General features: G+C 35.4%; 1 protein-coding gene across 1 annotated transcript in view; it reads left to right on the plus strand.

The window, feature by feature from the left end:
• Positions 1–3,767: 3,767 nt before the first annotated feature.
• LOC117121986 (growth hormone secretagogue receptor type 1-like) overlaps positions 3,768–14,210 on the plus strand; it is a 22,217-nt gene continuing 11,774 nt past the window's right edge. Inside the window, exon 1 of the mRNA XM_033267442.1 lies at positions 3,768–3,883. The gene's annotated coding sequence lies outside the window, so the exon portion shown is untranslated. The remainder of the gene's footprint in view (positions 3,884–14,210) is intronic.

Consider the following 14,210-nt stretch of genomic DNA (forward strand, 5'->3'; position numbering starts at 1 on the left):
CTCTCTCTCTCTCTCCTTGCTCCCTCTCTCTTCAACTTCAAGCCGTTAGCCTTGTGACGGTGAGATGCTACTTTTTCCTAAAAAATCTTCATGGTTTAGAGTGTCAGTAGTTTTTTTATTCACAAGTCCCATAAAGTAATAATTACAACACAGTACTTCTAAATAAATAATCTATAAATAAAACTAGACATTTTTGTATAATGGAAACTTATATCGACCACTTTTAAATCCGGTTTTGTAACCAGGAAAGTCTTTGTGACTAAATCATTTATATATTAAGGCCTTCTGAATTCAAGAAATTCTTCACGTCTGAGTTTGTTGTTAAAATTATATCTTAGCTGTAGACCAATGGACGAATTCACCTCAGCTCGTATGGGCGCTAGACGACCGGACGCCGTTTGCTGATTTTCGGTGGCAGTTTAAACGAATCGGCGTTAAATGATGCATATAATGTGCTTGAATGACTTTTTCCCAAGAACGTCGAAAGAAATTTTAGCCTTTCGTTGAATTTATAATTACTGACTATACTGCGTCTGCCGACGGTCGACTGATGAGAGCAATTGACAACGCGACGCGGTTTGCTGATTTTTAGTGGCAATAATTATATGAATTGTCTTAAGCCGGGCACCGACTGCGGTCGACGGTCGTCGGCCGACGAAATTCTATGGAGAGCTCAACGCCCGACGCGCGAGCAACGAATCGTTTTTAACGACATCCGTTCAGACTGCCAGCAGACACAATGGCGCGTAACGCCTATGCGCTCTCGTGCGGTGGTCCCCATGGCCCCCGACCAATGGTGACGTCCTCGATCTGTCACCCTGACGAAAAAGAGTTTTGCTGATACATAACAGCAAAATGTGTCTCTGGCATCGACTGTATACATACAGGCCTATCATTGTATCCAGTGCTGCGGATTTAGTGGGGCCCCCACTAAATTTGTCATTTTTTTATGGACATTAAAAGAAAATCATATTCACAATTTTAAGTCTATGAGTGCCCTTTCCCGCCATCTAGACGTGCCACCATCATAAATGCTATTACCTCAGCCCCAACCATGGTAGGGCTGAGTGGTAGACCCTCCATCTCTGAAAGTTCCTCCCTACTTCCCATCTATTTCAAATTCCTGGATCCACCACTGACATAGGCCTAGGTAGTTTCTGTGTAATTTAAAATGTTTAACCCTTTTATCTTTGAATTTTTAACCCCTTTTTTTCGATTTTTAAAATATTTCTTAAAGAAATTTTACATATTTAAAAAAAAATTGAATTACTGTTTTAACTGGTTTTATAAGTGGTTGTATTTGTTTTTTACTTGTACATGTTGGTATTGACCAAATAAATGAATAAATGAATGAATGAAAGGCCTATCAGTTATTCGTCGTTAAAAATATTAAGAATAACAATGACAAACATGATTAAAAAACGAGCACATCTAAAATCCCACGATAGCGAATGAGACCCAAAAAGTCAGAAATTTGCCGACAAGGGGTCCGACATGTCCGACGGGGGTCCGAACCAAGGGATCGACTATAGAGCCTCGGTCTGGTCCAGGATTAAAACAAATCCCTGGTAGGCTTCACGGGAGAGTTTTTAAAGCTTATTATGAACCAAATTGTGCTTTTAGACCACACCAATTGGGATTGACAATCAAAATAACGCTATTTAGATAGGAAAATCATATTTTTTTAAATGGTTGATCAGCCGACATGTCGTGGCGTCGGACGACAAGGGAATAGAGGCCTGTCCGACATGGGGAATTCCTTACCCACAAAAACTCCCACCAAAGAAAAGGCCCCAGTCTCAGAAAGCCACAGGTCCCCCAACCCTATCGTGAAACGCTTCATCTAATAAAGCTACATTTTACACTAGAAACGATAATAACGCGACGACATATCATCGAGTCGTTTATATTCTTCCACACTGAGCGCATTTTCATCGTGTCGCTGTCATGTCATCGTGTCTAGTGTACATTTAGGTTAACGCTCACAGGTGTGCGTAGTTGGTTTCGTCGGCCGACGGCCGTACGACGCAGTGAGCGCCCGGCTTTAGAATTGATCTGTCGTGTATTGTGCGCCTCGTCAATCGTGTCGGCTCGATATCCCGGAAGTTAAACTGCGTCAGCCGACGGTCGATCGATCCTCGGCCGAAGTCGTCTCCGCCCGTAGGCCTATATTATGTGCCCGGCGTGAATACGATTGTCAGTTGGAGTCTGATGAACGCATCATCGTTGAAAACAGCAGAAATGTTTCAATTCCGGCAAATATTGATATTTGCTCCAATGTGGATTTGGTGTCGACTGCGCGCTTTAATTTACTTCACCGCCAACAAGATAAACATTATTAAATGGAGTTCGTACTATCAATAACACAATCATAATGGCATTGAAATAATTCGAGCATTGTGATAAAGGCCACCAGAGATCGTCAGCATTAATGTTGGTAATTAATGAACTATTCGAACGTGGCTATATCCACGAGATATCAATGGGAATTCATCTTCCGGTTGTTTGATGAATAAGCTACGGCCGTTGCATATCAGTTTTAGCACGATAGTATTTCAGGATTAAACTGGGATTGTTCGGTTTAGACACATGTCGGATCATTTTATGTGATGACAATATGACAAATTGGTGACAGGACCATCTGGAAATGTTTTTCTCCTGAGATCATTACCGTTATTTTAACGCAGACTTTATACCACATCACCCGCATCATTATACGCATTATCATAAGGTCATTGTCACTATCAATTGTTATAATTGTACCGTATCATCATAGCACCGATAATCGTGGTTGTCGTTGTCGACAATATCATCATCAGCCAACAATCATCAATATCATTGTCTCTCTCATAAATCTATCATCACGTTGACATCGTTATCATATTCATCAATATAATTACATTAATTCATCATAATTATTTAGGGCTATTATTGTAATCCTCATCTTTTATCAGTGTTATTTGCTTCTTCCTCATTATTAAGGTATTATTTATTATTATTATTATTAATTATTATTATTATTATTATTATCATTATTATTATTATTATTATTATTATTATTATTATTATTATTATTATTATTATTATTGAAAATGCTTTAAAGTCCTGGAGAATGGAATAGTAAAAATTATTTTTTGCCGTTTTCTTTGTTAGTTTTTCTTGAGCATTAGGATATTTCATGGTTATTTTCTTTATGTTCATGCAAAGCGCATAGAGGCAATGTATTATGTGCTATATAAGACGACTTAAATTAGTATTATTATCATTAATGGAAGCGCTAAAGATGTCACCAATGTACACTATATCGTACCGTATTATTATGATACATTATTGTACGATGAAATATAAAGAACTCGATGTGCAAATACATGTCATCAATCAATCAATCAATCAACACCGCTATAAATATAGATTCCCATTACGTAATGACGGTGTAGCTACATGTGATTTATGATTTCATATTATTACAGTACTCTGACAATTTGAAATCATCGTGCACTTAGCAACCGCCGATACTCAGAGCGCAAAGTGATACGCTCGTTAACTTACGAACTTTAAAATTACGAAATTTAAAACTAAGAAAGTAGGATCACACCTTAATAGAATATAAAATGTTGATTGATATGTTGTAAAGTAAACAGTTGTCAACGCTTAGAAACCATCCACGTATCACGGCTGCGCGAGCAGTAAGTTCATTGAATGTTTAACATTCGGCAAAAGATGAAAGAATACACGAGGATGTGATTGGCCGATGCAGACTGTGACGGCTGAGACGCAGAACTCACTTGCCTCATATATCGAAATGTGTCGTACATTTAAACACTCTTATGCGTTCTAAACAAGAAGAAACAAGTTCTGTAGTCATTGATATATACAAATAAAGGTAAGTTTGAACATTCATTTATTTACGAATAATATTATCTTAGGTCGACATATTGACCACAGGTCTTTGAATTTATATTGTGTAAAGACGGTCGTACGACCGTCGCACACGACGACTTCACATTTGCTTTGCTACATTTGCGATAGACGATGCAACGCCGTCCGCTGATTGTCAGTGGCAATCTGAACGGATCCTCATTGAAAAGACGATCCATTGGGTCTGCGTCTTCGCGTGCGTTCTTCGTCGAGTTGCCGTCGCACGCAGTGAGTAACCGGCTTAAACAGTAGCACGTAAATCAGGTACGTGCGCATGAAGATCACTGTCATGCTAATCCCAACCACTGCCACTGAAGTTAGTTTAGATATATATTATACTATAATGTTTTAATAGGTAGCATCGGGACAAAAGAATTTCATATTTATTAAATTAATAAGGTAGATATTATACTGTGAGTACTACCTAAAGTTAACATGACTTGCTCTTCTCGGTGGGATTAAGCAGTATATTAACAGGTATAACCCAGTCACCAGCGGGCCTATGAATATGCAAAATTTTTTTTTTCTTCACAGTATCATATCATTTTGTAATTGATTAAATTATTCTTGGTAGACTATTTGCGTCAAATGTCGGCAAAATGATAGCTTTACAGTGTTATGTTACGTTTTGGTTTAGGCATACGTCGTCAGATTAAATAACACGAGCCTTTCGGCTATTAAAAATCGTATTATCTATTAGAATTGGGTAACTATGTTCTGTCATGCATTCCCCTACTCTATCTATGTCCAGTGGTTGTTTCTATCTCCAGCGCGATTCATAGTGTAATGTTATAGCATAACATAGTGTAATGTTATAGCATTTTCTGTTTTTAACGCCTTCATATCAAACATAATTTCCCCTATAAGGCTATAAATGAAAGTCCTGTGTTCTTCTTCTGTGTGAGGACAAGTTACACCGAAGAAGAACACAGGAGGGTCTGAAATATTTGTCATTTGATAAATTATATTGCTTCATATTATGTCTACAACTTAAAGCTGTATTTTATTGCTGTCTTTTTACATTTAATATACTGAATCCGGGACCTCCCGATGTCCAGGGGATATATTTTCTACTTTCAATAGGCATACACAAGAGGAGTATGCGTTTCATAATATAACAATTTACAATCTAAATACAGTACCGTACAATTTTACAAACAAGGCCAATAGTGTACATACGGTATAAGCTATATTTAGTGTTCGCATAAAAAGAAAATTACATTTTCTTATACTTATATACCGGTAAATACTGTATGTATTTAATTTTTATAATCAAAGCACATCTCTCTCCCAAAATGCTATGCAACGCACGAATACATCAAACTACAATTTTACAGCACCATCACAGCGCCTTTGAAGAAACCTTCCGACTTTTATTATTTAATAGGTTGAAATAATTTTTGCATGACACTTTATATTCAAAAATACAATATTAAATAATTCAATTGCTACATATCATTATTTTTGTCATTATTATTATTGTTATTATTATTATCATTTGGTCTTATTATCAGTCTACTAAAAGTCTACATTAAAATTACGATGATGAAACACGTTTACGATGATAACACTTTGTAATAGCTAGGATAAACAGTACAGTGCAATGGCGGATCCAGGAATTCGCAATAGAGGGGCCCAGAAAATAAATTTTAACTGATGGCGAGATCACTACTGATTTAATCCACAACCATGGTGGAGTTGAGGTACGAAATTATTTGTCTATGGCACTTCATATGGTCCGTCTATTGAGGTATTTTTTTAATTTATATCATTATAGTATAATATACGTTGATAACAGTATGCTCTTTCGGATTACATCAATATTAAATTAGTAATAAAGGCTGTATTCTGTATTGACAGATTGATTGATTGGATGACTGACTGATTGCTTGATTAGTTGGTTGGTTGATTGACTAAATGTAATGCAATTGACTATGTATATAACACATAATCCACAAACGTCAGTGTTATCCTAACTAATATAATATAATAATGGTCTACAAGCATAAAAGCCCACAGCCTTACGGTTTGCACCACACTTTCCGCATGCGTTCACACTATTAGAAACATACAAAATATTGTGCTTTGTAAAATTGCAGTGGGTTTACTTTTCAGGGGTATCTCATTTTCTCTACGCCTATTAGGGTCAAACCTACCTGCTGTGTACAAGTGACTATTTATTGATTTGAACGTGGTGATTTTTTTTACATAATATTAGCATGACGAATAATGAGCATTATGTAAATTAAGAAATAATGACTTGACAATGGTAGCATTAATAAAACATTAATTATACACTTTGTCCATTGCCATTTACGGCAATTAACCAGACATTTTATTTGAAATCTACTAGTCTGTGCTGCTTTATTCATTAGCCGACAACTGTTGTTAAATTTTAAAAGATTAATAAAAACAAGTCGTACAAGAACCATATATATCTGTGCATTGCCTTTACAGGCCTAATGGCGAAATTTATATAGCTTTTAAAATAGTGTTTTTAGTGTTTTGCTAAGAGAAAGACTTCATGTGATCAATAAAACTATTATTGTGGAGCGCTACTTATTCGAAATACACTCGGTTCAGCCGTTTTAAGTTTGAAATTAAGATGAAGTGAATTCCTACTTACTGTCATTTTGCGTGAATCGTCTTTTCTTGAAATAATTGTTTATAGTAGCCAAAGAGATTCACACAAAGACTGACATTTACGACACGTTCCATTCCATTTGTTTGAGCATTTATGCATTGTTGTATACAACACGTTACTCTTATTATTTTAGTTATATTTTTGGATGGTTCGAGTTGGGTTAGGCTAAGTTTTATATTAGTCAGAACATATTTTGAATCGAGTTGTCTGTTGAGTCAATTTTGTTGTGATTCTGGTTTTTTGAGTTGGATCTGACCGAGGGGATACAGCGGTTCACTGGCAAAGAGTCCATGATAGACCTACATTATATATTTTACACTCCAGCATCAGCACAGGCCTACACCCATGCTGGACACATGGACGAAGGAACAGAACACCAAACTGTGTGTAATTGTCACTTATTTCATACTTAAATGACACCAAATTGTGTGTAATTGTCACTTATTTTATACTTAAATGACTAAACAGACTGGGGACCAGTAGCTCACCTAATCGAGTAAGCTCCCCGTGTAAACATAATTCTAAATATAAAAATTACATTATAATCAAAGTACAATATCTGAAAGCACATTAAAACACGCTGGTATGCTAAAGCAATAGCTAGATCTAAATAATACAAGGTTGTCAACCTGCATTTTCTTTTATTTAGCTAATGCGCAGTCGTTCCATAACTTTCAATAACAACTTCCTTATTTGGGTATATTACGAGTGAATGCTCGTATTAATTCATGCATTCATCCTGTTATACCTGTTGGAGTAAAATCAATTGGGAGCATCCACACTATCTGTCAGTTGACACAAAGAAGTGTAAACTATTAGGCGTAATTGTTATCAACGTTGATGGCGCTATGCTTTACGGTAAAGCTAAGCTGTAAAAAAAGTTTGGTCCATGCTGAATTATATTTTTATTTCTTCTTGTCATTTGTTATTTTATTGCTTGCTATGGTTAAGTAATTCCGAAATAAAAGTTTAATTGAATAGGGCTATTAACATTAATTCTATGGAGATTATTAGACGTTTCTTCACAAAGACCTTTGGTAAAATATTTTGTATATAAATACTTAAATTTAGTAGAGTAGACGAATCAATTTTCATAATTGTAACTACAGTCTTTTAAACATCGGTATAGGTTATTAACAACACCTTTATGAACCTTAGCTCGAGCTGGTTCCAAGACAATAATTGAGCAAAGAATGAGAATGAGTAGTGGGAATTGGTATTAACTATGATCTTAAAGAACTACCGTATCATCAGTTGATGAATATCACTGTGGCATACATTGTGCCTCTTTCAAGATTACGGTATATCCGCACGCTGAATTCTATAGAAATATATTCGAAGCGTTTTGGCACCATGTGCGTATGCAACATCTTCAGTGAAAAATTCTCTGGAATTGTAATTTTAATTCCAAGTACCATGAGATCAAGAAAATTCTTCATTACACGAAAACTACACAAGAGTAATGTACGACCTTGATATTTTGAGGCCTACATTTACTTCAATATCTCTTGCGGGGTAAAATGCTTATTTAAATCTCTGATGGATTTCCTTACGACTCATATCAATACAAACCTGGACACGCGGCAAATTTTACACAGATAGACATTGTTTCCACAACACCTGCTGCTTAAGATGAGAAGGACTATAGTATAAAACTAATATATAACGTCATTAGGAACATCTTACATTATAGTTATCTTAATTTTATAGTAGGCCCCCATTGAATTAGTATACATATGGTAGCTTATATATAATATGGGTCAATGACAGGTCGATCGCATTACTTTAAATTGGCTTTACTTTGCAGAGTTACAATATATACCTGTAAGTACACCTCGGATACCAGACTTAACGGAACCTTTGCTGCCAAAAGCCGATGCTCAAATGCTTTTAGCACATGACCTCATTTATCACGAGAACACAGGCATTATGGCTACATTTATTATACATGCCTATTTTGTAAAGTTTGTTTTTAATTTTAAAAATAAATAATTACAAAATAGAAATTATCAGGATTAACACCAATTTTACTTGCGAGTGCCAACCTGTGTGTTGGTCATTGGCCGAAGGCAAGCGGACCGGGAAGAAAGTTGAGTAGTAGGCGAAGGGGCCTGGATGGCAAAAATAAATAAATTAAAAAAAATAACCCATTGTATTGGTAACAAGAAAGAGAGTATACACATATTATATTCTTTGAAAACATGGTTGAAAAATTAATAATTTTCGTACCAGTGAATTTCTTTAATGCACTAGAATGTCACTGCTGAAAATTAGGATAGGTTCAGAAACATAATAGGATAATAATAGGTCTAGAATCTTGCCATCAGTCGGAAATGTCAAATGCCTTCATCCACCTTTCTCCTAATGATAATGAAAAGAGATTTTAAAGGGAAAGTTTGATATTAAGACAAACCTAGCTAGTCCCAAGACTCGGCGTTGAAACCTTTATTGTATTTTTTGTTTATTTCCTCTTAATATTTTCCACTTTGCTAATGACCACATATTATCTACGATATTTCGTCTAATTAATTTTTGATGAAAATCGTAAAGATTATCCGAATGATCTTGACAGAATCCATCAATGATCAATAATCAGCAAATTACTACCGAATATTTCAAAGTGTGTTTGGATGCACTTTTGTAAGATTCGTATCAATCATTTCTTGATTAGGAATTCGTTTACGGTTAGAAATCTTGAATTATGACTTTTCCATTTGGATGTTTTCAAAAATGATAAACTAAAACGTCATATTCGAATAGGAGAATAAAAGAGAAGGAAAAATATATTTTTTTAATACTAGCATTAGGTGAATTTAAGTTTGCAGGCCTACTTATGTCATGTTTACTCAGAGAACTGTTTAATCTTTAGCATTAATACAGAAAATTTATAAATTTATAAATGATCAACAGTTCAAGTATGATTTTCTTTTGGGATTTTGGGATAATGCAAGGACGTAACTTCCGTCGGAACAAGTGTTCAGAAATGAATATCGTACAGTTATATAAGCCATGGTACTATTGATTTTCCCCTATAAATCTCTAGAGTGCTGGATCTGTAATTCTCTCTTAAATAATATAAATAATTTAATTCTGTTTATTTAGTTACGAAAGTACTATTGTAACGAGGCCGTAAATGACCTAAGAAGTAGGTTTACGGCATACCATAACATTTAACATTTATTCATCCGATTCGCGACCTAAAAACTCGATAAAATCATTCGAACACTGACAAATTGACCTTTGCGGAGTATCAATCCAACTTAACAACTGACCAATCAGAGCATCGTTAAGACTACGCGATTGTCCCACAACCGCACCTGTCGCACAATTAATTCCGCACGTATTAATGAACGTTTTAGGGGAGCAACTATATCCAAGGGCCGGGGCTTAGTTGGAAGGTCAATTATGCCGTAATAGAGATGCGTGTCGACACGTTAAAGATTTATGCCTAAACTGTGACGTTTTATTTTCTTTTCATTAAAATCATGAAAAAAACTAGAAGGTGATTGGTTCAAATTGCGCTTAATACATGCTAGCCTGAATTAGGGCACATTGCGATTAAGCATATAGAATTGTATTAAACCGCGATCATTACGCTAATGTAACGCAGTTTATGTGTTTATGACGGTAAATGTTGTTATTGAGCTTTCAAATCATGTTTAAAGTGGCCGTCATACGGTTGCAAATCATACTTCTGATGAGCTCACGATAATCCTCGTCAAACTGAAAATCACAGGAGCACTCCTTTCTGTGATTGGCTTGATGCAGTGCGTAACCACAGATGCGCGTATGGATCTTTAGTCACGCGACTATAAAGATGTGAAGCTGCCAATATAACAAAGTTTAAAATAGTTATTACGGAAATTGATCTAAGTGTGCTTTAATGAAACGAGGCGACATCAACGAGGCAATACTACACAACTTAACAAAGCGTACAGTATTTCAAGGATGCTACGCTGATTACTAATTATTATACTTCGTGCCGCCTTTTAAATGGTTTACATAATAACGACCTAAGGCCTATATCTTTTTACGATTAACATTAAATTGTAAATCAATGTTCGTCAATTCAACAGAGAAACGATAAATGATTTCGTATGTATGGTATTCTATACATTAGGCCTATATAGTAATATTTATCTACCTCATCTGCCTCAGTCTCGGGATGATAAGTTCCTGACATTTCGTGATCTACGTTACATCACAACGATTTACAGACAATTATTTGATGGCGCTATTTCGAAAATGGTCTGTTCTCGCCCGGCCCCCCCCCCCCCCCCCCTTTAAAAAAAAAAATACTAAAACATGACGTAAACTACATGTCATGGTTTTACAGTATTTCGTTTTTACGAATTATTCTGAAACCGGATACACTGTCAGCAAATCAAATCAAACATCAAATCAAACTTTAATTTCCCTTCTGAACAAAAGAAAATTGATAGAAAATGAAAGAAATAAATTACAAGAAATGAAGATTACAAAATTTTGTTTTCTGAGTAGATCGTCAGGTCACTGAAAACGATCCGTCGTGCGCCTCGTGGTTTTCTTATGCTACACAGTTAGCAGCAGCCAAGGGCGTCGATCTGTGGTTGAAAGTGGGCGGTGGGGGGGGGGGACGAAATGCAAAATAAGCAAGCCTCGGTTGGGGGCCAGGGGCTGCCTAGGGTCCCGGTGAGGTCCAGAGGGCAAAGCCTCCGATAGCTCGGGCGCCTAAAGCCTTTTATAATTGATTTTAAGGAATGTAGTTAACATTTACTTCCATATTACATTTTCAAAATACAGTGGCAGATCCAGAAATTTGAACTAGAGCTGGGCCCAGGAAGGGACGTTTACAGATGGAGCCCCACCATGGTTGGGGCTGAGGTGGAGAAAATTTATGATTATGGCACCTCTAGTTGGCCGAAAATGGCACTCTCAGACTAAATTTTAATAATTTTCATTTTTCTCCACTGGAATACTCATCATAAACTGTTATTTTAAAAAATTATTCTGGTAATCATTATTATACCCGCTTATATATTTCGTGCAAACTAACACTCATAAAAATAATGATTTATTATCTACTGATTAGCATGTACGGTACTTTTAAAATCAATCAAGAGGTTTTTCTATTCTCCTCTTTTTGAATTTCACTTTTGTGCAAGTACCCGTAATATTACGACTACACTGTGCCCCTTGAATCTGCCACTAAAATAATAAGTTTTTTTAAATTACCCTGGTAATCATAATTATGACCGCTTATATACTTCGAGCAAAAAAACATTCATAAAAATAATGATTTATTATCTACTGATTAGCATGTAGTACTTTTAAAATCATTCAAGAGGTTTTTCCTTTTCTCCTCTTTTTGAATTTCATTTTTGCGCTATAGTATTGCGACACTATTGTGAGTGGAAACACACCGTCTAATTAAAGGTAGGAGATGGAGAATTTACTATCAAACAGGATTAGGGATATAGGAAGCACACAAAAGATTAGTTAGCATTTTGATTTCACAAACATAAAGGGGATTTACTTAATTTATCATTATCAGTGGCGGCTCCAGGAAAGCGAAATAGAGGGGAGACAGGGAGGGACTTTCACAGTTTGGGAAACCAGATAATCTCAGCCCCGGCCATGGTTGGGGCTGGGGTGATCATTATGACACTCCTAGATGGCCGGAATTGGCACTCTTAGACCTAAATTCTAATTATAATTTTCCGGTTTTTCTCCCTTTTTTTTAAATAATTGTGAACAATTTAAGAGAGGGCATGGGTCGGCTCGGCCCCACTTGAATCCGCGGTATTATGACGTCATTGCGAGATTGCGTCAACATAACACTGGAGTTTGTAAACTCGTGGTAGGCCTATCACTAATTAGATATGTCGAAATAGATAGATCTGTCCGTGTAAAAGGCTGTATACTTATTGTTTAATAACGGCTATATAAAATTCAATTGACTAACTATTTTTTTTTGAATTAGGAAAAACCTATGTATGCAGATAATATTAAACATTAGTATGTACGTACGGGTAATAATATTATACAAAAGGAATAAATCGTTTGAGTATAAATTGTGCACTTTTGAGTTTGTAAAAATATTGGCCTATAATAAGTTAGCCTCTGTTAACCTTTCCCGTTGCACCAATAAAATCGATGTAGTGGTTACTGAGATGGTTACGAAATGAATTGCGTTTTTACTCGGTTTTGGTCCGGAAATACGTACAGCACTTGGAAAAGTTAACAGACAAAATTCATGACAGTCATGCGTAATTGTTATTCTTTCCATTCGCTATAAAAAGTGTCCCCATTGATCGACGCCCATGGCAGCAGCAGCAGTAGTTACTAGTAGCAGTAGGTAAAAAGCATATACTGGGTATTGGCTTTATTGAGCAAGGTCTAACACATATTTTCCGCATAGGGGGTTGTGACACATATTTGTTGTGAGAACTCAGAAATAGCACTCGTCACACAGGCCTAAAATTAATCAGTCATAATAATAAGCTTTTAGAATTATACACATGAACACAACTTCGAGCTGCGTGATGCATTGTCAGGAGATTTCAGTCACGATTTTCTAGTTTTGTTATTGCAGACTTGCCTGAAAGGCTTCAATGTGATACTCTTCATGGTATGTGACGGGAATAAATTCCAGTCAGAGATCTGAAGACAAAACTATTCATATTATGGATTCTTTACTAATTTCATTCAAGTAACTTTATATTACCTAGACATGTTTTCAAGTTAAAGTATAATAGAATGGGAGGTGTAGCTACCCCCAATAAGAGGACGGTATCCATACGTTAGCTTGCAATGGGAGCTGACTCAGCGCTTACAGCACACAGCAAGCGCATAGATGACCCGATTGATATCACAGGATGGCCAATTTTTGTAAAGTTTATTGTTTCGGGCGCTTATAATAATTTATTATAATAAACCGCTTTCACACATAGAAAAGAACCTTACATTTTGTGTAATAAAGGATTATTAACGTTTCACTTTATGTAATTCTCTTGTGTTATAAGTCTCTCTATCGATAGCCTTAGATGACTTATTAGCGTGATTTAATCATCGCAGCACTCAAGCCATCTGGAAGGCTATGGATTTACTGGAATTTATCTGATTGTGCAACAGTACAATTACCATTACTTAATTCGATATTAGCAGCGGTAATGTGTCTTGAATGTTTCATAATATATGGACAATTTACGCCCTTATTACTGTAGATATTATTTGATTGGTCATGACACGGGATTGGCAATTAATTAAGCTAAAGAAAATGCAGCCGGTAGGTTCAATGGACATTGCGTATAATAAAAAAAAAATATTACGATACACGTAATTATGATGACACTGTATATTTTATTCCTAAGTTTCATCGATCTAACAAAATATAATAATTAAATAAATTATTTATACGTTAAACTAACACTGTTTTGATTTGTTGATTGATTTTATTTCGTTTCTCATGATAAAAAAAAAAAGAAAAGATAAAAAATACAGATTTAAAGTTAGAATTTGCGGAAAAAGAAAACAAAAACAAAAACAAACAAAAAAACAAAATTAAAAAAAAACCAAAAAAAAAAAAAAAAAAAAACAAAAAAAAAAAAAAAAAAAAAAAAAAAAAAAAAAAAAAAAAATAAGATAAAAAAAGAAAAAATAAAAAAAA

The sequence above is a fragment of the Anneissia japonica genome, unplaced genomic scaffold, assembly GCF_011630105.1.
Source record: "Anneissia japonica isolate Jap-2015-1 unplaced genomic scaffold, ASM1163010v1 scaffold352_len1594369_cov220, whole genome shotgun sequence".
NCBI classification, from domain to species: Eukaryota; Metazoa; Echinodermata; class Crinoidea; order Comatulida; family Comatulidae; genus Anneissia; species Anneissia japonica.